Genomic DNA, 24634 nt, shown 5'->3' on the forward strand with positions numbered 1-24634 from the left:
ATTTGTTTTGGGGTTTTTTGTTCTGTATTGTGTGGCTGTACTTCCTGGTTGAGCAGTTGTACACAGAACTACAGGTTCCAGAATGCATTGCTGTCCCTGAGCTGTCCATCACAGTCCTCCACCCTTCCCATTCCCCACCCAAAGCTGTTGCAGAACGTCTAGGCTGTGTTTACATATTGTAGTTTCATTGTGTTACTAAATTATTTGCAGTACTTTATCATTTCATTGTGTTCCCGTCAGGGCGGTTTCTGTGGTCTCTGCCGCCTGAGGCAAACCTCAGGCGGCCGCCCCACACTAGCGACCCCCCCTGCCTCCCCCCCCACCACCACCACCACTCATTCACCACTGTACCCCGCCGGGCTCCCGTCAGCCAGCATCTCCCTTTGCCCTTCAGCCTGTGGTGAGTGTCGGCGAGGGCTGCAGTCGGATCGGTGCGCGCGGGAACGCCGGGGGGGGGGGGGGTATTCCTATAAGGGCTGCATTCCCATGTCGAGGAATGCCTGTAACCGGAGTCTCCCCCGCCCGGACAGCATCTGATAAGATGCTGAGAGCGGGGGAGAACTCTATTGATATGTGCCGCGCTGTAATGACAGCACCACGCGCGGCTGATTCATTACAGCATCGCACGTATCAGTACAGTTCTCCCCCGCTCTCAGCATCTTATCAGATGCTGTCCGGGCGGGGGAGACTCCGGTTACAGGCATTCCTCGACATGGGAATGCAGCCCTTATAGGAATACCCCCCCCCCCCCGGCGCTCCCGCGCTCACCGATCCGACTGCAGCCCTCGCTGACACTCACCACAGGCTGAAGGGCAAAGGGAGATGCTGGCTGACGGCGCGGGAGCCCGGCGGGGTACAGTGGTGAGCGCTGATGACAGGACAGGCAAGCGGCTGCAGGGCTGCTGTCTGCCGCCCCCTGCAGGAGCGCAGAATCTGCCGCCTGAGGCGGAATACTCATTCCGCCTCATGGCAGAAGCGGGCCTGGTTCCCGTCCACACGGCACGCTGATATTGGAATAAAGTAAAGAACTTTTTAAATGTAATTTTTTTTTTCTTTTTATCTTCACGCTCATATTATGATCAAGCATCTTTTATCTTTGAGGTTGAGCCCCACAATAAGGACTTTATCCGATATTATCTTACATGGGATATACTGTTTATGCCTTGTTTTTTTCTCCAGGTGGGATTGGCAGTGCCGGCTCTGATCCTCTGTGCTGTTTAGCATCATGTAATTGTGTTACTTCTTTGTTTTTATGAATAGGCTGCAGTACTGCAATGGAACTCCAACGTGTGTGAACTTAGTCCTAATTTCACTGCAGAGTTTTGCACAATCAGCAAAGTTGCAGCAGCTGCTTCTGGCCGGTCAGAGATGGTGGATCGCTCAGGGGATTGGGGGATCCAGCCAAGTCTCCTGTGACATCATGCCCTGCCCCCTGTCTGCATCATCAGCCTGTGTCTAGCAAACACACACAATGTGAGACAGAGGCATGGAATCTTTGTCTCCTAATGGCCCTATTCCACCGGTCGTTAAGAGGAGCAAACAAGCGCTCTCAGCGCTCCTTTGCTCCTCGTTCCCCGCTCGCTGCCGCTGCTATTCAGCGTGGCTGCAGTGAGCGGGTGAGTGCGGGAGGGGCGTCGGGAGTTGCGGGGGGGGGGGGGGGCTGCTCGGAGGATCGCTGATCGTCCGGGCAGCCCATAGGATACAGCAGCGTCTGCTGCCGATGCTCCTATTCAACGGAGCGACGGCAGCAGATCGTTGCTGCATCAGTCGCTTGTTTTTCAACATGTTGAAAAACAAGCGACTGCAACGATCAGCTGACATGAACAATGTCGGCTGATCGTTGCACTCTATTCCACGGGACGATTATCGTTCGTAGCGGCCGATATCGGCCGAATACGAACGACATTCGTTCCGTGGAATAGGGCCTTAAGGTGGGAGAGCAGTGGGAGCAGGAGACAATGTGAATTGGCACATAGGCCATTTTTCTTGACTTCCTGGATTTTAATCAGCTACCAGTGTGGTAGAACCGCACGGATATGGTAATACATTATATAGACACATCCATATAACTTTTAATGTCCTTAATAGAAAACAAGTTTTCCTTATGTGGAGTTATACTTTAACATAGGAATAGAAATTACAACTGGAGAAGCTGTCTGTGCCAGGAGCTCTGCAGAGAAAATATGGATAGCTGTCAATCACTGTTTCATCTGCTTCATTATGCTGCGGCTGCGGTGCTCTTCTCACAGATAGCTTCCCCAGTTGTCTATTCTTATGCTAATATGCATTACAGCGCACATTAGGGGAGGCTCCGTATCTCTGCATGGAGCAGCGTCAGTGATTAGAGATGACCGAACCTCGACAACGCTAAACCTGAACGCTCTGCATTCAATTACCTGAGGCTGAAGAAGTTAGATGCAGCCCTGAAGCTGCCTGAAAAACATGGATAAAACCACAAGGATCCAACTTCTTCAGCCACCGATTATCAAACACAAGCGTGCCTGAAGTTCGCTCATCTCTATTAGCGATATCTAACTGCGCCGGGACCAGTGCTTCTAAAGCCTTTTGGTTTCCTACACTGGTGGTAGCAGAGGGACTGTGTCACCCCTTACTGCTGCCAGTCAATGAAAACCACAAAACTGCTAAAAATATGAATGAATAAATAAATAAAAAGGACATATATAAATTAAATATATATATATATATTGTGTTTCTCCAAAATACCCCTTAAGGTTATGTTCACACAGTGTGTTCTTTTTTGACAAGAATGACTGTTGTTGCAGAGTATAACAATGGCCGTTCTTGTAAAAAAAAAAAAAAGAATACACTCTGTAGAATCTTATGGGTAACAGCATCCACTGATTGCACAATGGCCGCTCTTCCCCTGGAGACGTGAAAATATCTGACTATGAACAACGGCCATTATTCTCAGTCTGTTCACACACTTTATGGCCGTTCTCACGGCCATAAATTGTATTGATGTCATAGGTTAATTGAATTGCAGGCACACCCAAAGGTGCCCACAATTCATATAACCATTCGGTAATGTTCCTGCGGCCGATATGGCAGAACATGTAAAAATGCAGCCGGTGCTACGCTTTAATACAACGGCCGTTGTATTACAGTGTGTGGACATAGCCTTAAACTTAACTTTACCACCATGGAAAATGATTAACAGCAAGAAAAAATATTAAAGAAGATTTGGTGAAAAAAACCACAAAATATATAAAAAACCTCCATGTATCTGAATATAAAATTGACTGATTGACTGCTTTATAGTTCCAAACTGTGGTCAAATCACCCAATCCAGCTCACTCTGCTTTGCTGACTGGATGGATGGAAAAGTATGAGCACAGACTTCTTGGATTTCCTTCCTAACCCTAGCTGATGAAGATAAAGGCAGACAGACAGGTTATATGAGCGAGGTAACTAACAAAACCCTCAAGAGATATCCCTGCAAATGCAGAGTCTGGAAAAGTTTCCCCGGCTACCAGGAATGTAAAACCACTGGATGCAAATAACTAGATATATTCTTATATTTTGGCATTTTTTGTTGTCTCTTGAGACACGTCTGGAATCAACAGGCGAGTGTGGGAGTGGACAGGCTGAAACCTTATCCTGCCTTTTGGAATCTGGGAGTTGCTAGAGGTTGGGCCTTCAATTGTTCTAGGGAGACCCTGCCTCTAGCTGTGTGGAAGGGGAGAGGCATGAGGGGGGAGGTGTGCAGACACACAGGCAGAGAGAGAGAGAAGGGAACAAGGAGTGAGGGGCTCTAGGTAGTTTGGAAGTGAATGAGAGGAAGGAGAAGAGGAGGAAAGGAAGTACATAAGGGAGTAAGGCAGATCAAAAGACAGCAGAGAAAGTAAACAGAGCATGTCAGGGAAGGAGAGCAGACAGCACTAAGACACTGACCAGGAGTACTACACACAGCAACACAAGAAACAAGGCAGACCCCTGTGGTCCTAATGGAAGCTCATCCCACCCAGTAGAAGACCAGCCTGGCAGCACCTTCCCTCCAAGGTAAGAAGGAAACCATGCTCTTCATCCATTACTTTATCTGAAAGGTTTGTGAACTCTTTCGCTACTAACTTTCCAGACACCACCTGCCTGCCTGCCCATGTGCACAGCTATAGCTTTCATAGTGTGAACGGTTACAAAGTATTGGGCTGCGACTTTACTTTATCAGCGCTGAAGAGCATATTGTGGTTTATTAGCAACAATGTTGCACCTGTTTTGACCAATAGACTAGATAAATGTGTGAATATGTTACACTTAGTATTAGTCTCACAATGGAGGGATTACTGTGTCTGTCTGGATTCAGGTGCATAGAGGCATTGTATACACTGAAGCCCTGATGAAAACTAATGAATGTGTTAGAGCGACTCTCTATGTGTTGTAGTAGAAGGATACATTGTTTTGTTTATTGGAATGTTTGTGTTTTACTAGTCCTGTACTGGTCATAAAGTAATCCCCAAATTGTGGCTCTCCAGCTGTTGCAGGACTACAACCTTCAGCTGTCAGTGCATGCTGGGAGATGTAGTTTTGTTATAGGTTGGGGAACACTGCTATAGAGTATGTAAGTGTGCACATTTATTATTATTTTTATTTTTTTTAAGCTCTATTTACCATTGATTTTGGATCATTGCTTTGATAAACCTGACTCACTGTACATGTCTAGATTCAGCTGCTGTAGTCTTTATATGTACAAGTGACAATCCCTTGTTAGATCTAGCAGACAGGCAGGCGCACATCTGCGACGTATGGCACCAGGCATGGGCTAGCCCTCCCTTCTCTCAATATAGTAATAAGATTAGTAAACAAACCCGAAAGCTAGCCAGGAGACACCACCACTAAGACTGGACTCTGCCTGCTTTAGGGTATGTTCATACTGGCAAAATCTCTGCCAAAAAGCACAGTGTCTATCTCTCACTAACTACAGTTAATGAGAAGGTTCAAAAGGCCATGTGGTTTAAAAATGCACTGAAAGAAGCAAACAGAAAAAGAAAAGTAGTGATGTCACTTTTCACAGCAGTTCCGGAAGGACGCTGACATGAAAATGATAGTTTTATCCGTCACTAACTTATGTAAGTCCTATGGTTAGTTTGTTGTGTTACAATTCAGGATATAGCACCCAAAGAGTTAAGTACATGGACTGACTGTCAGGTTAATAAAGGTGGTGTGGATAGGAATATAGTGCACGCATTGTTCTGTCTATGGCCCTTAACACACCTGCTAGCCTCGCTTTCTTACAAGTGAGCGGAGATGAATGTACAGTTGGTGCTTCCCAATACGCTGTGGATCAGCATTGTCACTGGGTTTTGATCCCTATAACGTTAGATCTTATCTGCCATATGTGAACTAAGTCGCTGACAAAAAAAAGACCACTGCAGTATATCCATGCACTTGCCATTGTTTGTTTTTGCAGGAGTGCTGCGTTCCTCTACTGTAACATGTGAATACACCCTAAGGGTAAATTCACATGTGAAAGTAATACTGTGGGTTTTACCTTTAGATATGCATAGGTAAAATCTACAATGGAATACAGTCACAGGCAAGTGTGTAAGATTTCACTGTCCTCCACATACTGCAAAACAATACTGGATGGCAAACTAAAATCTGCAGCAAATTTGCCCCATGTGAACTTACCCTGTTGTTAAATGTTATGCACATCACTTAGGACCCATTGGTGAAGCCCGTGCCAGATATTGTAGCAGTTGTGTGCAAAAAGAACAATGGCTGCATGGGGTTTGCTGGCGAAACCGCAGTTTCACTGTCTGACTTGTTTAGTGCCCATGCCTTTATTCAATTTTGTGACACGTGAGGCCATTTTTCCACATATGCATCCTGAATGCTCCCCGATCTCCCTCAATAGTGGAACACTGTTGCTGGGATGATCGATAACACTGTGCCGCTAATTGGGGGTGAAACAGGGGCATGGTTTCTACTGTGTTCAAAATACCTACCTGAACACATGCAGAATCTCAGCCTTAGGGTATATTCCCACTACAGAATACGCACAGAACTGTCAAGTGGAGTCCGCATGGCAGACTCTGCTTAAGTTCCACCTTTCGCATAGACTTAATGATAGACTTAATTATATTCTTAAACAAATCTGCCATCCGCCCAAAGAATTGACATGTATTATGTTCAGTTGATATGTCAATTCTTTGGGCGGACGGTGGGGGAGATTTATCAAACATGGTGTAAAGTAGAATTGGCTCAGTTGCCCCTAGCAACCAATCAGATTCCACCTTTCATTTTCCAAAGAGTCTGTGAGGAATAAAAATTGGAAACTGGTTGCTAGGGGCAACAGAGCCAGTTTAAATTTACACCATGTTTGATAAATCTCCCCCAGTGGATTTTGTTTGAGAATATCTATGGGACAGGGGGTCCGCATCGTGGACTTTGCTTGAAAGTTCCGCACGTATTCCGTAGTCTGCACATACACATTAGAACTGTGTTCAACTGTTGTATTACTACCACTCCCATCATGCCGTAACAACCTTCAGCTGTCAGAGCATTGATGAGAGTCTTAGTTTTGTCACATTTTGGGCACCAATGGTCTACAAATGTCTTTCAAATCGACAGGCACTACTGTCTCTTTGTATAAGGCACCGCTCAGGAGAGGTCAGGAGGTGCTCGCTAAAAAATAGCTGCTTAAGGGGTTATCCAGTGCTACAAAAACATGGCCACTTTCTTTCAGAGACAACATGACTCTTGTCTCCAGTTCAGGTGTGATTTGCAATTAAGCTCCATTCACTTTAACGGAACCAAGCAGCAAAACCAAGCAGGAGACAAGAGTGGGGCTGTCTCTGGAAGAAGGTGGCCATGTTTTTGTAGTGCTGGATGACCCCTTTAACAACAAAGTGTCAGTAAAAAAGAGATGAAGTAGCCACACTCATCATGGTCTGTCCTGTATATGTCCACACTGTGTCTGTCCACTTTTTACTCTGGAATAATTAGAGTTGGAGAACGTTGGATGATGAATGTGGCTCCTTCATCTCTCTTTTTTACTGGTACTACATAGATGTCTATTTGGTGATGTATTGAAGTCCCTCACATCATATGAATGGTGCCCAGTCACTTCTATGCAGGGCCGTTTCTAGTGGCAGGCGGGCCGGGTGACCTCACGGGGCGCCGACAGCTAGGGGGCGCTGGTGGCACCCTCTCCCCACCTCCCCCAGACCTCATCTTGTGGCGCGCTCCACCCCCGGGCGCTCTGCCGCCCCATCATCTTATCCCCGCCGCCACCCCACCCGGCAGGATCAGGCGCCCCCCGGGCCGGTCCCTCCAGGGGCGTTAAGGAGCCGCGGCCGCCGGATTTCTTGCAGTACAGTGAGCTTCCGGCACAGGCAGCCCGCCACACACTGTCCCGGAAGCTCACTGCTGTAGCCCCGCAGCGCCCGGACTTCTCTCCTCTTTGGCGGTGGACATGTGACGTGATGACGTCACATGTCAGCTGCTGAGGAGAGGAGAGAAGTCCGGGCGCTGCGGGGCTACAGCAGTGAGCTTCCGGGACAGTAGTAGTGCCAGAAGCTCACTGTACTTGCAAGTTCAGCTACCAGACGCTGGGAGACGCTGCTGCAGGATCCAGGACAGGTGAGTGTATTTTTTTTTTCTTCTCATAAATGCTGCCAAGTGGGGGCTATAAAGGGGCCCATACTATGGAAGGCTACACAGGGGGGAGGGCTATACTATGGGGGGCTGCTCGGAGAGGGCTATACTATGGGGGGCTACTTGGGTAGAGGGCTATACTGTGGGGGGCTACACAGGGGGAGGGCTATACTATGGAAGGCTACACAGGGGGGAGGGCTATACTATGGGGGGCTGCTCGGGGAGAGGGCTATACTATGGGGGGCTACTTGTGGGGAGGGCTATACTATGGAAGGCTACACAGGGGGGAGGGCTAAACTATGGGGGGCTACTTGGGTAGAGGGCTAAACTATGGGGGGCTACTTGGGGGGGGCTACTTGGGGGAGGGCTAAACTATGGGGGGGCTACTTGGGGAGAGGGCTAAACTATGGGGGGGCTACTTGGGGAGAGGGCTAAACTATGGGGGGGCTACTTGGGGAGAGGGCTATACTATGGGGGGGCTACTTGGGGAGAGGGCTATACTCTGGGGGGCAACTTGGGGAGAGGGCTATACTATGGGGGGCTACTTGGGGGAGGGCTATACTATGGGGGGCTACTCAGAGAGAGGGCTATACTATGGGGGGCTACTTGGGGGGAGGGCTATACTATGGGGGGCTACTCAGAGAGAGGGCTATACTATGGGGGGCTACTTGGGGGGAGGGCTATACTATGGGGGGCTACTCGGGGGGAGGGCTATACTTTGGGGGTCTACACGGTTATTACTATGGTGGGAGCACAGGTGGGATTATTACTATGGTGGGAGCACAGGTGGGATTATTACTATGGGGAGAGCACAGGGGGATTATTACTATGGGGGGGGAGCACAGGGAGGATTATTACTACATGGGGGCACAGCAGGGTATCCTACATACAGGGGGCAACCCACATACCTACTGACTTCACTGCACATGACACAAAAAAGGGGAAGTTGTTGTGAAAGTGCCGAACCTAAGATGTTTGTCTGGCAGGTTCACAAGAGATGAACTGTTGCTGCAAGAAATCATCATGGAGGTCTCAGCCAGAAGGAGAGGAAAAGGAAACTGACACCTCAGATCAAAGAAGACATCACCTGTGAGTCGCTGAATTACTTTTTTTTTTTTTTTTTTTTTTTTTGTGGGGGGGGGGGGGGGGGGGGGGGCCTTTTAGCAATATTCGCCCTGTAGTCCAAATTACCTAGAATTGGCCCTGCTTCTATGTGTGTGTTTTTTTTTTTTTGTTTTTTTTTTAATACTGTAAGACATTTCTTGAAATAACGTTCACCACTTTTCATAGCCATTGGCCATGATGTCCTCATAAAGATGCTTAATATGTGTTATTTTTCCTCCCATCAGTAGCCACTAGGAGTCCCTATAGATAATAGCTAGAGATGAGCGAACCTTGAGCATGCTTGAGTCCATCCGAACCCGAACTTTCGGCATTTGATTAGCGGTGGCTGCTGTATAGTTGTAAAAAGCCCTAAGGCTATATGGAAAACATGGATATAGTCATTGGCTGTATCCATGTTTTCCAGACAACCTTAGAGCTTTATCCAAGTTCAGCAGCCGCCACTAATCAAATGCCGAAAGTTCGGGTTCGGATGGACTCGAACCCGAACCCGGTTCACTCATCTCTAACAATAAACTGTCTGTGCTTCCTGGTGCAATCTGCCGTTACAAATCTCACACTTTGTTCTATTTTTCTTATATTTCCAACACTCACTTAGTAAATTTTTTTTATATATAATTTCCTAATTAAAAGTTGTGTGAACAGAAAAATACCTGTCCATGTGTCCTCCTAGGGTATACGGACATCATAAATGTGCCAGAGCAGAGGGCTACAAACAACCAATAGTACGTGCCCTGGCAGGATTGTTGTTCCATGAGTTACATGGATAGCCATTCATATTAATAGTTGCTATGTCTGTTAGTGAACTTTGCAGGGGAAGTGTGTGGCTGGCCATGGCTTTCCCCAGCAAGATTAGCTGTTTGGATGGGGGTCTTGAGAGCCTGACCCCAAGTGATGGCCCCATATTATCCATGATAAGACAATTCCTTTATGTGAAATGTCTTCAGTTATAATCTAATATTCTAATGGGAAATGATAAAGGTGATGATGCACATTACTTAAACTCCAGCTAAACCTGCAGGGAATAATTCTCTGTAATTCTCTGCCAGAGGTGTCTGGCAGCAGCTTGTTTCTCTATTGCAAAAAACATGTATGCTTGGCACTGGCAAATGTTTGTTATTGGTTATTTATGGAGTAAGGAGGAATAGCTGTCAGCCGTAATTTGCATAAAACAGCCGTCTTTTGGTGCCAAAATGACGGCTGGCCAAATATGGCGGCCATTAAACACACAGGAATAGATGTTGTGGGAACATAGCCTAAGGCTGCTTTCACACTTTCCTGTGAATAGAACATGGGGCTTCTGTTTTAAGCCTAGGACTACATGTTCTGCCACACATCACAATGAAACCCCAAGTATGGTGCCTTTTTTTTTTTTTTTTTAACCTGTAAAGTGTTATTATGGTTAAGCAGATGTAGAGTAAGGCATTGTGGTGTGTGCGCTCCTTTCGGTTTGTGACTTCATTTTTAGATTCCCTGTAATACTTTTAATCTCCAGCTGGAAATGATTTCACATTGTTTTTATGACCCCTCCAACGATAAAGTATAATAACAAAGTGTGCATTATGATTCAGCCTGTGTCATCACTAAATCACAGTAGGTGTGTTAACAGACATATCCCACGGGCAGACAGAGAGGAGTGTTCTCCGAGAAGAGGCTCATTCTAGTCTGTATTGCAGAAAATCAATAGACAAGAAGGGAAATGTTATAACATCCAACAGTCTGATAATCCAGCAAGTCTGCTGGCATTATCATGAATATACAGAACTGATGAGACTGGATCATTGATTTCATACAACACTATCATAATTATCAGCGAGCATGAAAACCTTAAAGGAGAAGTCCGGTGAAAATTTTTATTAAAGTATTGTATTGCCCCCCAAAACTTATACAAATTACCAATATACACTTATTACGGGAAATGCTTATAAAGTGCTTTTTTTTCCCTGCACTTACTACTGCATCAGGGCTTCACTTCCTGGATAACATGGTGATGTCACGAACCGACTCCTAGAGCTGTGCGGGCTGTGGCTGCTGGAGAGGATGATTGCGTGGGGAAGCTCAGTGTCCCTCAGTGTCCCTCTGCTGTCATCCTCTCCTGCAGCCACAGCCCGCACAGCTCTGGGAGTTGGGTCGTGACATCACCATGTTATCCAGGAAGTGAAGCCTTGATGCAGTAGTAAGTGCAGGAAAAAAAAGCACTTTATAAGCATTTCCCATAATAAGTGTATATTGGTGATTTGTATAACTTTTGAGGGGCAATACAATACTTTTCGCCTGACTTCTCCTTTAGGCTACGTTCACACCTACCGGATCCGCAGCGGATTTGACGCTGCGAGTTAGCAGCGAAATCCACTGCGGATCCAGTACTGTGAATTTGAATGGGTCCCATACACGCAGCGGATCCGCTGCGTGTACGGGATCTGGGCCCCTTTTAACCCCCAACGACGCCGGCTGAAAGCCTGCCCGCCCGCAGCCCCCCCAGCCCCCTGCACCGCTGGACGCCCCGAGCATACATTACCGGCTCGGCGCCACGGCTTGATTCAGGCTCCCAGCTCCCCTCGCTCCTCTTCAGCCAATCAGGGCTATAGTGCACTGATTGGCTGAAGAGGACCGAGGGGAGCCGGGAGCTTCACCGCGGCGCCGAGCTGGTAATGTATGCTCGGGGTGGGCGGTGGTGCGGGCGGACGGGGGGCTGGGGCTGCGGGCGATCAGGCTTTCGGCTGGCGGCACGGGGGTTAAAGGGGCCCGGGTCCCATACACGTAGCGGATCCACTGCGTGTATGGGACCGCTTCAAATTCACAGTACTGGATCCGCAGTGGATTTTGCGGCTAACTTGCAGCGTCAAATCCACTGCGGATCCGGTAGGTGTGAACATACCCTTAAAGTGACACTGTCACCCCCATTATTCATTTTTCAATCTTTAAAGATGTGTGTAACCCGCAAATAGCTCTCTGCATACCTTTTCGTATTTTTTTTTTCATGAGGCGGGTTGCTGAGAAATTATAACTTTGCGTGTCTTCTAGCGCCACTGGGCGGGGCTTAGTCCCTGAAGCGCCACATAGCCCCGCCCAGTACATCGCCGTTGACCCCGCCCCCTTTGGCACGTCATATCTCCCGGCCGACGCTCACAGTCTTGAGTACTCCAGGACGTCGGTGACGTGCACGTCCACATCCCCCTGCGTCCGTCAAGTGATGCGCAGGCGCAGAAGGTGGCCACCGGGTCACCCACATCCTGCGGATTATACCAGCCGCACAGTCCCTCGCCGTTCCGAATGCTCCTGAGCCCTCGCTGCGGCTGTGAATCTCCTCACAGCCAGCAGCGAGGTGCAGAGATAGTTTGCAGACGCACTGCGGCGTCTACCTTGCACTGCGCATGCGCCGAAAAGAACCTCCGCGCCTCGCTGCTGGCTGTGAGGAGATTCACAGCCACAGCGAGGGCTCAGGAGCGTTCGGAACGGCGAGGGACTGTGCGGCTGGTATAATCCGCAGGATGTGGGTGACCCGTGCGCATCACTTGACGGACGCAGGGGGATGTGGACGCGCACGTCACCGACGTCCTGGAGTACTCAAGACTGTGAGCGTCGGCCGGGAGATATGACGTGCCAAAGGGGGCGGGTCAACGGCGATGTACTGGGCGGGGCTATGTGGCGCTTCAGGGACTAAGCCCCGCCCAGTGGCGCTAGAAGACACTCAGCAAAGTTATAATTTCTCAGCAACCCGCCTCATGAAAAAAAAAAATACAAAAAGGTATGCAGAGAGCTATTTGAGGGTTACACACATCTTTAAAGATTGAAAAATGAATAATGGGGGTGACAGTGTCACTTTAAGGGCCTGATGGCAGATTATCCAACTTTTTTTTTTTTTCTAATTCTAAATGTCTTTGAGAATGGATGCATTTATTTAGAAATGTTACAAATAGTAGGAGGAAAGATTACTAGTGGCACTGGTGTTTCCCATAGATCAGATTTAGTACAATTCTTTTACAGGGGACTTAAGTAAAAGTCAGTTTCTTCCAAAATGACATCATTGTTAGAATATTTAGGCTATTATCAAGCAATTGGTATAGTAGGAAGTTAGTGACTATGTCAATGCTTCAAAGTTGTGTGTGAACAGCACCCTCACCTTCCAGTCTTTAGAAATGCTTATGGCGTGTATTGAAGAAACAATGGTAAAAAGTTTCAGTTTTGGCTGAGAACAATGCATGTTATCTATTCTCCAAAACAGCAAGGTGTGAACGTACCCTCCTCTGTCTGATCCTTCTGTATAGGGTCAAGTTCTTTTGACACTATTGGCCATGTCTATTTACTATATGCTGTAGTATATCTCTCAGCTTATATGGTAACTGTGTCATTTATTACGCGATGGAGGCCAAAACTTTGGCCTCCATTTGGGTAGATACATTAAGCAGTTTTTTTGTTGTTTTTTTAGCCTATGTATAATGGATACCATCAGAGGTATTCCTTAGGGCCCTATTACACGGGACCATTATTGTGTGAAAAATAGTTAAATTGCTCAAATTTAAACTAAAATCATTCTGTGTAATTGCAGGTAACGATCAAAATATCGTTTGTATGTCGTTGATCGTTGATTTAGATCTAAACCTAAAATTATTGTAAATCGTTCGCTGTAATTCCACATTCGTTAATTGTTCAGTGTAATAGCACATTGTTCATTGTTTTGCTGGGATCAGAAGGAGTAAACAATCATTGTAACGATCGCAATACCGATCGTAACGAATTATCATTCTGTGTAATATGGTGAACGATTTCAGGTTGACGATACACAATCTCGTTTGCAATGGTTTATTGTTAGTCGTTCGTAAAAATCGCTACGTCTAATAGGACCCTTAGAGAATGGATTTCGAGGAATCCTCCTGATGTATATCTCAGGTGAAAGATTTTAAAGGTTATAACGATGGGTACATTTTAAAGGGGTATTCCAAGTTAAAGGATCCCACAAGAACTAGAACCTGAGTCTTGTTTTTGAATGGATTGGTGAGTTATGCATTACTGGAGCCACTGTATTTATGTCTATGGAGCTGCCAAATACAGTTAGGTACAATGCTATGTCCAGCAGCTCCATAGACAATGACTGGTGTGTCCCACCAAGAATATGGTCCCAGAAGTCAGGCCTCCTGTGGTCTGGCATATGTGTTTTGACTTGGGATATTCCTTTAAGACAAGCTAGCTCTAATAATCTAAACCTTTAATACTCATGGTGTATAAGGCCGATGAAAGCATGGTGACCTTAAGTTGCTTGTTCCGAAGAGCCTTCATATGTGGGCTTTCTGCTTGTCTTGGACAGTGATCCCTATTACAGACTCTAAGAAACGCCTCTCTCTGGACGGAATTGTTTTGCTTTTAAACGTCTGTGGGAAGGATTACTTAGTTTTTATTTAGTGAACTCCATTGTCCATAAGGATGAGAAGTAACAAAACAACAGTAGGGGGCTTCCAGTAGACTATGATCCATGGACCTCCCTGTTCTAGCCCCCGGAAGGCTTTGTGCTGCTTTAGGGCTGTTCGGATTTATAGGTTTCCTATTATGCTGATTTCTGTTTGTATTGGAGGCAAATTAGAAAAACACAAAACATTTAGTAACCCAGCCCCGATTAAAAACAATACCTTACCAGGGAGTTGTATGGAATGTGTGTATCTTATAACATGCTGAATAATTCTTAACCCTCTGCAAAGTGGCAAGTGCATGTGGGTTTAGTCTGTCTTCTGGTTCCTAAACCACATTTGGCTCCTGTGCCGCTGCCAGAGTCAACTAGGTAATGTTTTCCAATAACTGGTGATCCACACAGGTTGTTTACTTCTACTGTAATTTTTATGGTTACAAAGAAGTGTTGTATAGTCCTGAAGAACCTATAGCTGATCATATCATTTTTGCAAGACAACTAAGTGGGTCATCTATAGGCAGCACAGATGTACCAATCACATCTGAGCCCTGAAACCCTGTATAGCGCCAACAGATTCGCAGCACTTTTTTTCTTTTTTTCTTTTTTTTTCTATGCATACAGTACAGAGGTACATAATACACAGATGCTATTGAAGTCGTTTGTCTTTCAACATGTTGAAAGACAACAACAGACAACGATCAGCCGACATGGTTCATGTTGGCTGATGTTTTCTGTTACACATGACGATTTATATTTTTGTACAATTTTTCATGTGTGTTTTTTTTTTTTTTTTTTTTTTTTGAGGAGTTTCATAGAATTAGGAAACACAAGGCAAGAACTTATACCTTTTTCTTGCTGATAGACTTCTATTTATGGTCCTAAAATGACATCAATAAGTGCATGTATGTTACCAGCCTGAAGGTCACTTGTTTTTCTGTGACCTGTATGTATATTTCATTGGGTGCGGTGGGAGCAGCGGCCAGACACTATCAGTTTTCACTTACAATAAGTTTTGGTAGGCATGTTATGTACATACAGATATGACGTGTGTGCTTTTGTGGCCTTTCAATTAGAGTGAGGGGACTTATCAGCAGAGTGGTGAGTCAGTGCACAATGTCTACAAAAGGTCATTCTTGCTCACCTTGCTCCTTTATGAATAGTGCTATGGGTCTTTATCAGTCTTGTCAGAGCACAAAGCCAGGCATTGTTTATCTGTCCAGAAAGCTTTCTACTAAACCCATCATTTACCCATCAAATTTAATTCTGTGTTTGTGGCAGATAAAGCCTGCCAACTGGGAGTGTACTGGTCACTGACTGAAGATGGGAGGCGCCGTTTTATACCGGGGGGGGGGGGGGGGGGGGGGAATGAGTAAACTTTATCAACCTATTACTGATGTCCTAGTTGATGTTCTTGGCTAAGTGCATACATATGTAATCTAATCCAGGTCCTGGGAATACCAAAGGAAATTATTTTGTAGCTTTGCCCTTTATATATACATAATAACTGCACGTCTTCTTGTACATGCAGATATGTAACAGGCCAACCTTTAGAAACTTTCACAGTTCTCACATTAGATGGCCTAGGATGTCTGCTGGCAGCTATAAATTGCTAAGCACATTGGCTTCCTGACTTGTAAGGATTGTCCAATTTGTGGTACAAAGACTCTTGGGGACCTTTTAGATGTAAACCGCTAGTTTACAGTGCCTGACACGGCATGACAATTCGAGGGGCTTAGGCAGCACAAATGATCGTTCGTGCAGCCCGTTATAATTATGACTTTTTTTTTTTTTTTTTTTTTAAATTCAGAGCGGAGAGTGGGCATGCTGCAGTGCGTCTTCTTACCACTCTGTCTCCCGATCGGTACAGGTCTGAACACTCAGACCTGGACCGATAAAAACTTTTGACATGTCTTTTGGCACTTTTGACACTTTTTAAAGATCACAAGCAGCTGTGTATACTTACATCCACGCTGATTGTGATCCGGCATCCAGACCTCCCAACTTCCGTCCGTTGGCTGTATCTTCAGGCCCCGCCTCCTCCATCTGTCACCCATTCTAGAGAAGGCGGGGCCTGAAGATACAGCCAACATTCAGAGGATGGGAGACCTGGATGTCGGATCACAAGCAGCATGGACGTAAATATAGATCGCTGCTTGTGATTTTTAAGCTGACAGCACAGAAATATACATATCTGTGCTGTCAGTTTTCTTTTATCGTTATCGGCCACACACGACCGGAGATTGTGGCCGACACTTATAAATTTAGTCTGCTCTAAAGACCCGATCAGCCGGTGGATCAGTGTTACTTTTACATGGGCCGATTATCGGCCACAGGAGCGTTTCTAACAATATTTCTGGTTGATAATCGGCCCATGTAAAAGGTCCTTTAGTTTTTAGCATAGTCATTTGGTTAGCTTTGGGTATATGTTCTTAGAATTTATAAAAATGAATGTCCTCATATGGCCTCTATGAACATGATAATTACAATTGCATCTTATCTTCACATTCCGCAAGCACGCTTGCTACCTGGAAACAATGGAAGCAGCTACTGTATTTAGCCTGTGGCAAATAAGTGCATTGTAAACATTAGAGTTCTATCTATTGAAGGGGTGTAAATACAAAAGACGACCAACAGGGATTGAATTTTAGAAACCTATGTTGGGACAAGTGCACACTAGACTGTTAAGTCATATCCAGAAGAAACCCTTCTGTGAGAGTTTATAGTAGGTCTTAAGGCCCTATTACAAGGGACGATTATTGTGCGAAAAATCGTTATAATGTTCGAATTTAAACGATAATCGTTCTGTGTAATTGCAGGCAACCATCGAAAAAACTTTCGTATGTCGTTGATTTAGATCTGAACCTAAAATTATCGTTAATAGTTCGCTAAATGTTTGCTGTAATTCCACATTTTTTTTCACTAATTGTTCAGTGTAATAGCACATTGCTTATTGTTTTCCTTAGATCAGAAGGAATAAAGGATCGTAATAATGATCGTATCTAACAACCATCGATTTCAGGTTAACGATGAACAATCTTGTTTGCGATCGTTTATCGTTAGCCGTTAATCGTCAAAAATCGCTCCGTGTAATAGGACCCCTAGTACCATTTTCATAATCCTTAGTTTCATTGATAGATCTGTTAAGGCAATTTTACTTTCTAATGCTACGTTTCCACAGAACGATAATTCGCCTGATCGTACGATTAACGATGTCAAAGTAACGATGTGTTTTTCATATCGATCAGCGTTTAGATGGTACGATATATCGCACGGAAAATTTGTTTTGCGATCGCTTAAGCCTATCTCACACACAGGGTAAATCGGTGAACGACTGTTTACATGGAATGATCTGCGAATTTTTTGCGAACGATTAACAACGATTTAAGAAGTTGTTGAAAGATCAAAATGAACGATTTATCGCTCGGCGCTTGATCATTTGCAGTGTTTACACGTACGATTATTGTTCGAATTCGCACGATAATAGTTCCGTGTAAACGCAGTATAAGAATGTTTCACGTATAAAAAGTAAAGCGTCTGATTCCAGAATGAGCTGAACTAGGGTGTTGGTTGTATCATCTGCCTGAGAGGCATTTCCATGGGTATGGCCATCGTTCTAGGGTTTGTTTGAAGTCTGCCTTCTGTAATATGAGATGTGTATCAGAATACAGAGAGTGGGGGAACTTCTCAGCCCCAAATGAAAACTAGTGACCACTTCAGCTATACTGGTTATAGATTTGTGAGACACATTGGCCAAAGTAGACCTTTCTTATATCAGAAATAGGTTATGATTATGTGTATAAACAAGCCAGCAATGACTGATAGCCTGCTGAGATACAACATGCTCTATATGGCCAGTGCATTTATGCATCTAAGTGAATTGGTATTTATACAACGACTGATCCATTCCATAGTGAAACGCCAAAAATTCCAATTTATTGACTAGTGTGAGTACACTGTCCTATTTTAGCCTTTTTGTAACTTGGTATTTTTTGTCGGGTTCTGAATACAAGAATGACTAGAAATTCTGCCTGTACATTCTGGTAAAACTAGAAAGCTGCAGGTTTTCTGATGGACTTCTAGTTGTGCCTCCTGGCGCCTGTTGTTCTCACTGTCACTGCAGGAAGGTATTAGCATTAGCACTCTCTCACCAGTTGTTTTGCTTCAGCATAGAGCTGCGTCAAGACCTTTCATGAAGTTTGTTTTCTTTTCCCAATTCTGTGGTCTTGTAAAACAGTGAAATAGCAGTCATTGACTTGGGTTATGGCGATGTGGAAAAGCTAAAGGGATACAGCTGGGGGGGGGGGGGCAGGCAGTGATGGCTTTTGGCAGCTGTGAAGCCTAAATTCGCAGGTATACATGTGACTTTGTGGATTGAGATATCAGGATTATGCAGTCCTGGCTTCTGGTGTGAGGCCTGTGAGTTTTGGTAGAAGTCTTCAGAACATCTGCTGTACAGATTCATTCCACAAGTTGCAAATTTCACATGAACATCGGTCAGAGTTTGGTGACAAAAAAAGCACTTGACTGTGACACCCACCAAACAGGGTACTATTAGTATGCTACAAAAAGCAGGGAGGGTGCCAACCACGAGACGCTTGCTGCCGTCCTCATTCGCTTTGCAGCAAGTACTATATGTGTAGGTATATCATGGAATGGAGTGGCTTTGGAAATCAAAGCAAATTCATTAGAACAGGAGTGGCTTGGACTTGTAACCACACTGACCCCCAGCAGGGAAGGCCAGCTTATTTCCTTTCTTTACTAGTTGTGATCTTTGGCATGTCTTTTCATCACTTTGTGTACCTCAGCAAGAAATGTCTGCTTTACATAGTTGTCTCTCTTCAGCATATTGCTATGGTAATCCAATGTAGTTATAACAATTCTACCCAGATCCTATTACAATTTAGATTATTTTTTTTGTTTGTTTAGCTGTTGATCATAGGTGATTCTTGGCTGTTTTGAATGGCAAAGCAGTTACATAGTTACTTAGGTTGAAAAAAAGGCCCATGTCTATTAAGTTAAACCTTCATCAGATCGATGGCACCTAAATAAATGAGAAATAGTGTATAATAAATGAGAAATAATGTATAAAAGCCGATCAAGAGGAAGAAGCGATCGCTGACCTATCAGATCAGCGGAAGGAAAGGGTGCGGCGAGCTGTAGGAGTAGCTGTTCGGATAATCCTTAGATCCTTTGGGTTACTCATTGAAGTCAGCAGTGATCTGCTGCCGCCTCTTCTATTACACAGAGCGACCTGCAGCAGACCATCACTGTCATTATTGGGATTTTGCAACCTGTTAAAAAAACCGTGATCAGCCGACAAGGCGCTATTACACCAAAGGATCATTGACCGGAGCAGTGTGTAATAGTATCGGCCAGGAACGGTTGGTAATTGGCCCAGTACGGGCAATAATAGTTTTGTGTAATAAGGCCCTTACTCTCTGAGTGATGAGTAGAGAACAGCGATCTTTGGGCATGCTTAGATTCGTTTGGTGGCTAAAGAATTGGCTAAAGCGCTAAGGCTGCTTGGAACTGCCTGGAAGGCTGCATCCAACTTAGTCAGCCACCGATAATGAAATGCTGCATGCTCTGGTCCTACTGATGAGCAATCCAGCCAAACATTTCATTTCGATCAAACCTAAATGCTCTGCATTTGACTCCTGCTTTCTTGAGAGTTTGGATGCAGCCTGTGCCTTTACCCATGTCTTCCAAGACTCACTAGGGCTTTATCCAATTTCTTCAGGCAATGGGAGTTGAACGCGAAGTTCAGATGAAACCGAACGTTCTGCAGGTTTGTCCAACACTACTTTTTTTTTTTTTTTTTTATTCTGCCATTAGTTTTTCAAAAGGTGCTCACACATTTTAGAGTTAAGATCCTCACACATTTGCAGCAGGTTCCACTGGCAGTATACAGTGTAAAAAGGGTCTCCTGAGACTCCAACCACAGATGTTGATCAAGATGGGGGTCAGGCATGTTGGAATTTCTGTGACCCTTTTGTTCTGGGAGAGATAAGCCACAACCAGAGCTGTCTATCTGCAGCTTACCCCTCCCTATAGAGCACACAGGAACACATGTTCATGTTAATGAGGAGGAAAGGACAGAGCTTGTCCAACAGTTGTTGAAGGTGTGTAGCCTCCTTAAAGGCAATTTGCTGACTTTGGCACGTTCTTCCAACCATCAAAGTACAAAGCAGCCTTCTGACTCTCCCATGACTGATGTTGTCAGTCAGTATAAGGGTTTGTAGGTGTTGTATTTTTAGTGCCTGACATTATAAAACTAGATGAGCCACCACCAGAGCTGTAAGCCTGTGGCTTACCCTCCATTTCCATAGATGAAACAGGTGGGTCCAAGGGGTTTTAAGTCCCCTTAAGGAGAATACATCATAAAGGCATGTGGACACCTTGGACCCTTGCCATAGGTCTCTCCCTAGCCAGCCAACAACGTGCTCTACATTGAAAAGGGTCAACAACCTCGAAACAGCTTTCTGCAGTTTGGAAGTCTTTCCTTTTGGAGGGATTGTTTGGCTTAGCATAATGCTTAGCATAATATCCCTAGTCAATGTTCTAAGACTCATAGATAGAGTTAGAGTGCTATTACACAGGCCGATGGGGGCCCGATAACTGTAAACGAGCACCGATCTGTTAGATCGGCGCTCTGTTACTGTGCCTATTCCACGGCCCGATTATCGTTAACAAGGGCTGCATGGACATAGTTTCCGAGCTTAAACTTTATACATTACTTATGCAGGCTGCAGGGCTCCTCTTGCGGTCTTCTTCCTGGGTCCCGCGCTCTCCAGCTTCAGAGCTGCCTGTCTCAGCTGACAGGCCGCTCAGCCAATCACTGGCCAAGACTGTCCCGGACAGTGATTAGCTGACAGGCCGCTCAGCCAATCACTGGCCAAGACTGTCCCGGACAGTGATTGGCTGAGCAGCCTGTCAGCTGAGACAGGCCGCTCTGAAGCTGGAGCGCGCGGGAATAAGGAGACCACAAGAGGAGACCTGCAGCCTGGATAGGTAATGTAAATCGTTAGTCGCCAGGCGCGCACCGCTATTACACGTAGCGATGCACGGTTGGTGCTCGACAATTATAGGTTCAAACCTATATCAACGATTAGTCGATGATCGCTGTCATCGACTGATCGTTGTATTTATTCCACAAAGCGATAATTGGCCGAATCAGCGATTATCGCTCAGTGTAATAGGCCCCTTAGACTTGACTTGAAGCGATACACATCTTTGCCTAGGAGGTGTGAGAGCTATTTTGCATATCGTTTCCTCATAGATTAAACATAAACATTTAGCCATACCGAACATTTGTGTGTACTGGAAGGCTAGGAGAAAGAATTATTGGCTGAACAGCTGTTCAGCTGAAACTTATGTAAACTGTGCGGCCATCTTTGAGTCCCCTTTAATAAGTTGTCTGAATGCACCGATTGGGATATATTATTGGCTGAGATGCTCTTCCTCCACATGAATGATGTAGCTGTATCAGGAACCAGGTTATTGTTGGTGAGACATCTCCCTGTGTATGGCAAAGATGTCTGAGGTCTATCCATAAACATCAATTATGAAACATGCAGGTTTGTGTCTGGGATATCCTGTAATTTGGTGCTGAAACCATTACCAACAACACTAATTTGGACAGTCCATGGAAATGCGAAGCTATTAAAAAAAAATACTTTTTAGAGAAGCCATCAAGGAGTTTCATAGCCCTCTTGGTCATTTCATTGGCTAAACAATCAGACTGCTAGAACGTACAGTAATGCAAAATAAAAGCTTCATCTACATGCCAATAAATATAGTGTTAGGTGTAACTATTGTTATTGAAAGCAATGTATTGTATTGAAGGCATCTGTAAACAGGGCTGGAGTTGGTGTGCAGTAATGTTGAGTCAGCCTAGCCCTGCAGGGCACCTGTTTTCTGAGTTACTTCCAGTAGAGAATCCAATGAATTACTTATTGAGTCTCTATGTTTTTTGGTTCTTTTGAGTCACAAAAGAAAAGCTTATTTAAGCTTCAGAACGGACACTAAAACATGTTCAATGCTGGGAGGCCACCGACTCCTTATTCCAAAAATCCAGGAATGCTTAATAAGTCACTAAAGATTTCTCTTTAAAACTCCATCTGTAATAATTACAAATTCTTCCCTATTAAAGCGGGAACATGGTGGCTGGTCTGCACTGCGGCATGTGTCTGGCAACCTCTTCAACAATTGTTTGTTAAATTAGCAAAATCTGGATACCAGGTTGTCGAATTGCTCTAAAAATCCAACATCCTATTTTCTTAGTTTTTTTGCTTTACTTAGTCCATTGTGGTGTATTAGCCATATCTCCTCCAGCCTTGTAAATGCAATACCCTTGATGAAATGGATAATTTGACCAAAAGACCCACAGGCTGAAGTCTGGGGTGAAAAAACCCTTTAAGCAAAAAATCCACCCTAAAAATATAACTCAAACAGTTACTGATAAAATGTGCTGCGCAAACTTAAAACTGTAATGGTGGGGTGATCAATATATATATAACCAGGGTCCTATTCTGCCCCTTTGTCCTCATATGCCCAGTCAGCAGTACTAGGAACCATTCACCCTATCCCTCATTTCTTTTTTTTTTTTTTTTTTTTTTTTGAAAGGGCAAAAACATTTATGATTTTAACTTTGCATTTACATTTTATCAGTGACTGATTAAAAGTTGTATTTTTGGGGTGAGTCACATCATTCTTTAAAAATAATTGTGGGATTTACTACAGGCATTACAGCTATTTGTATAATGTTTCGGTTAATAGACAATAAGTAACACATGTCCGTCAGAGACCTTATACAGTGACCTTTCACAGTGCAATATTTAGAAAGCAGCATTATCTGTATGGGAGACATTGTTCCCTATTAAAGACAGTATCGGAGATGATATGGGGCATGTTTGAGTATTATAAATTAAGGGGGCAACATGGAGCAGTGCAAAGTCTGGTTAGAAGTTACATTTATTACATCTTGGACTTACTGTATTAGAGTACATTGGAATTAATAACATGTTGTTGATTTAATTCTTTTGGTCCTTTTGTTGTAATACAGCTTCTGTATAGCCCCTTCGTGTAATTCATTTTACAGGAATGTGTCTACACCTTCACGCTATAGAGAACGTTGCATAGCATAGACGCATTTGGCACTGGATCAGCATTGCATAGGGCAGACCTCACATCAGATAATCTTAGCCTCCCAAGTAGTTGGCATTGCAAGCGTGTGTGCCATTCCACTTGGCAGTCTGAGTCTGGCCTCGCATATTGAGTAGCCATATGTGTTCTAAAAATGATTTTAGTATCTCAAGCTGTAATTCCATAGGAGCATCAAGTACGCGTACTCCATTCTCTGTGTCCATACACATTTCAGTTGTAAGCAGATTTTCTGGAAATTATTGGAAGAAATAAGGGCAGGTCTGACACTTAGGCTCAAGTATTTTTTTTCTTCTAAATAATATTGAAAGGGAGTTTAGAAAAAAGGCGCCAACTTGCACTAGCACAGGACTGGCCCAACAGACCGGATGCTGTTTCAGCACAGTAGCATCTGCACGGAGTTTAGATATTCTCCCTCTGACTGCATGAGTTTCCTCTATGTACTCCAGTTTTTAGCCACCCACACTCCAAAACTCCCAATGGTTACGAGGAGCAATTTTAGGGCCCAATTACACCAACAGATTATCTGACAGATTTTTGCAGTTAAAGCAAGGAACAGACTATAAGCAGAGAACAGGTTATAAAGGAAAGACTGAGATTTCTCCTCTTTTCAAATCCATTTCTGGCTTCAGCTGCAAAAATCTGTCAGATATCTGTTGGTGTAATAGGGCCCTTAGTTCTCTGTACAGTGCTGTGGAATATGTTAGCTCTATATAAAATAAAAGAATTATTTAAAAAAAATATATATTTTCTATTACCAGACAATAATTTTCCTTTTTTTTCTAGTAATATCTTTTTTTTTTTCTTAGATATCTGTGCTTCTTTAGCTTGGCTCCATAATAAATGTGAATGCATCATACAGGCCACAGTTGATAATAAGTAAGACTTTAGGTTTCTGAGCAGTTTTCATGACCTAACCTTATCCATAACTATTAAAGCTAGCCTATGTTTTTAAATTAGCTCTCTCCTTATTGTGGAAAGATTACTGAACCATGCTGGATTTTTTATAATCTGCACGACTTGCAAAAATAGCAGTGCAAAGCCACAATGAACCCTTCCAAACTTAGGTCTGTTTTCTACAGATCTCCAAACCACTCAGTTCTGCGGGACTGATGCCAATAAGTGGGGTTTTATGTGTAGTCATTTTAGTTGCATTCTTAAAAGAAGTATGCTATGTTCATGTATTGTGCATATATTGTAGGCCTGGCGCGATAATGTACCCACTACTGGAAATGATAGGAATATTTGATGTTACCGAGGGGTTTGGCTGTATGCTCTTATATGGGTCATGTTAGGTCGATCAATTTGCTAGCACTTACCATATATCTTACGTAT

The 24634-nt window shown here is 44.4% G+C and overlaps 1 protein-coding gene across 5 annotated transcripts in view; it reads left to right on the forward strand.

The window, feature by feature from the left end:
* The first annotated feature begins 3730 nt into the window (after positions 1 to 3730).
* LOC138769528 (pleckstrin homology domain-containing family A member 4-like) overlaps positions 3731 to 24634 on the forward strand; it is a 63278-nt gene continuing 42374 nt past the window's right edge. For 4 of the 5 annotated variants that reach the window (XM_069948069.1, XM_069948072.1, XM_069948073.1 and 1 more), the window contains exon 1: positions 3731 to 4020. The gene's annotated coding sequence lies outside the window, so the exon portion shown is untranslated. Of the gene's footprint in view, positions 4021 to 8634; positions 8704 to 24634 lie in introns of those variants that run through there. The other variant, XM_069948070.1, reaches the window with a different exon arrangement.

The sequence above is a fragment of the Dendropsophus ebraccatus genome, chromosome 12, assembly GCF_027789765.1.
Source record: "Dendropsophus ebraccatus isolate aDenEbr1 chromosome 12, aDenEbr1.pat, whole genome shotgun sequence".
Taxonomy (NCBI): domain Eukaryota; kingdom Metazoa; phylum Chordata; class Amphibia; order Anura; family Hylidae; genus Dendropsophus; species Dendropsophus ebraccatus.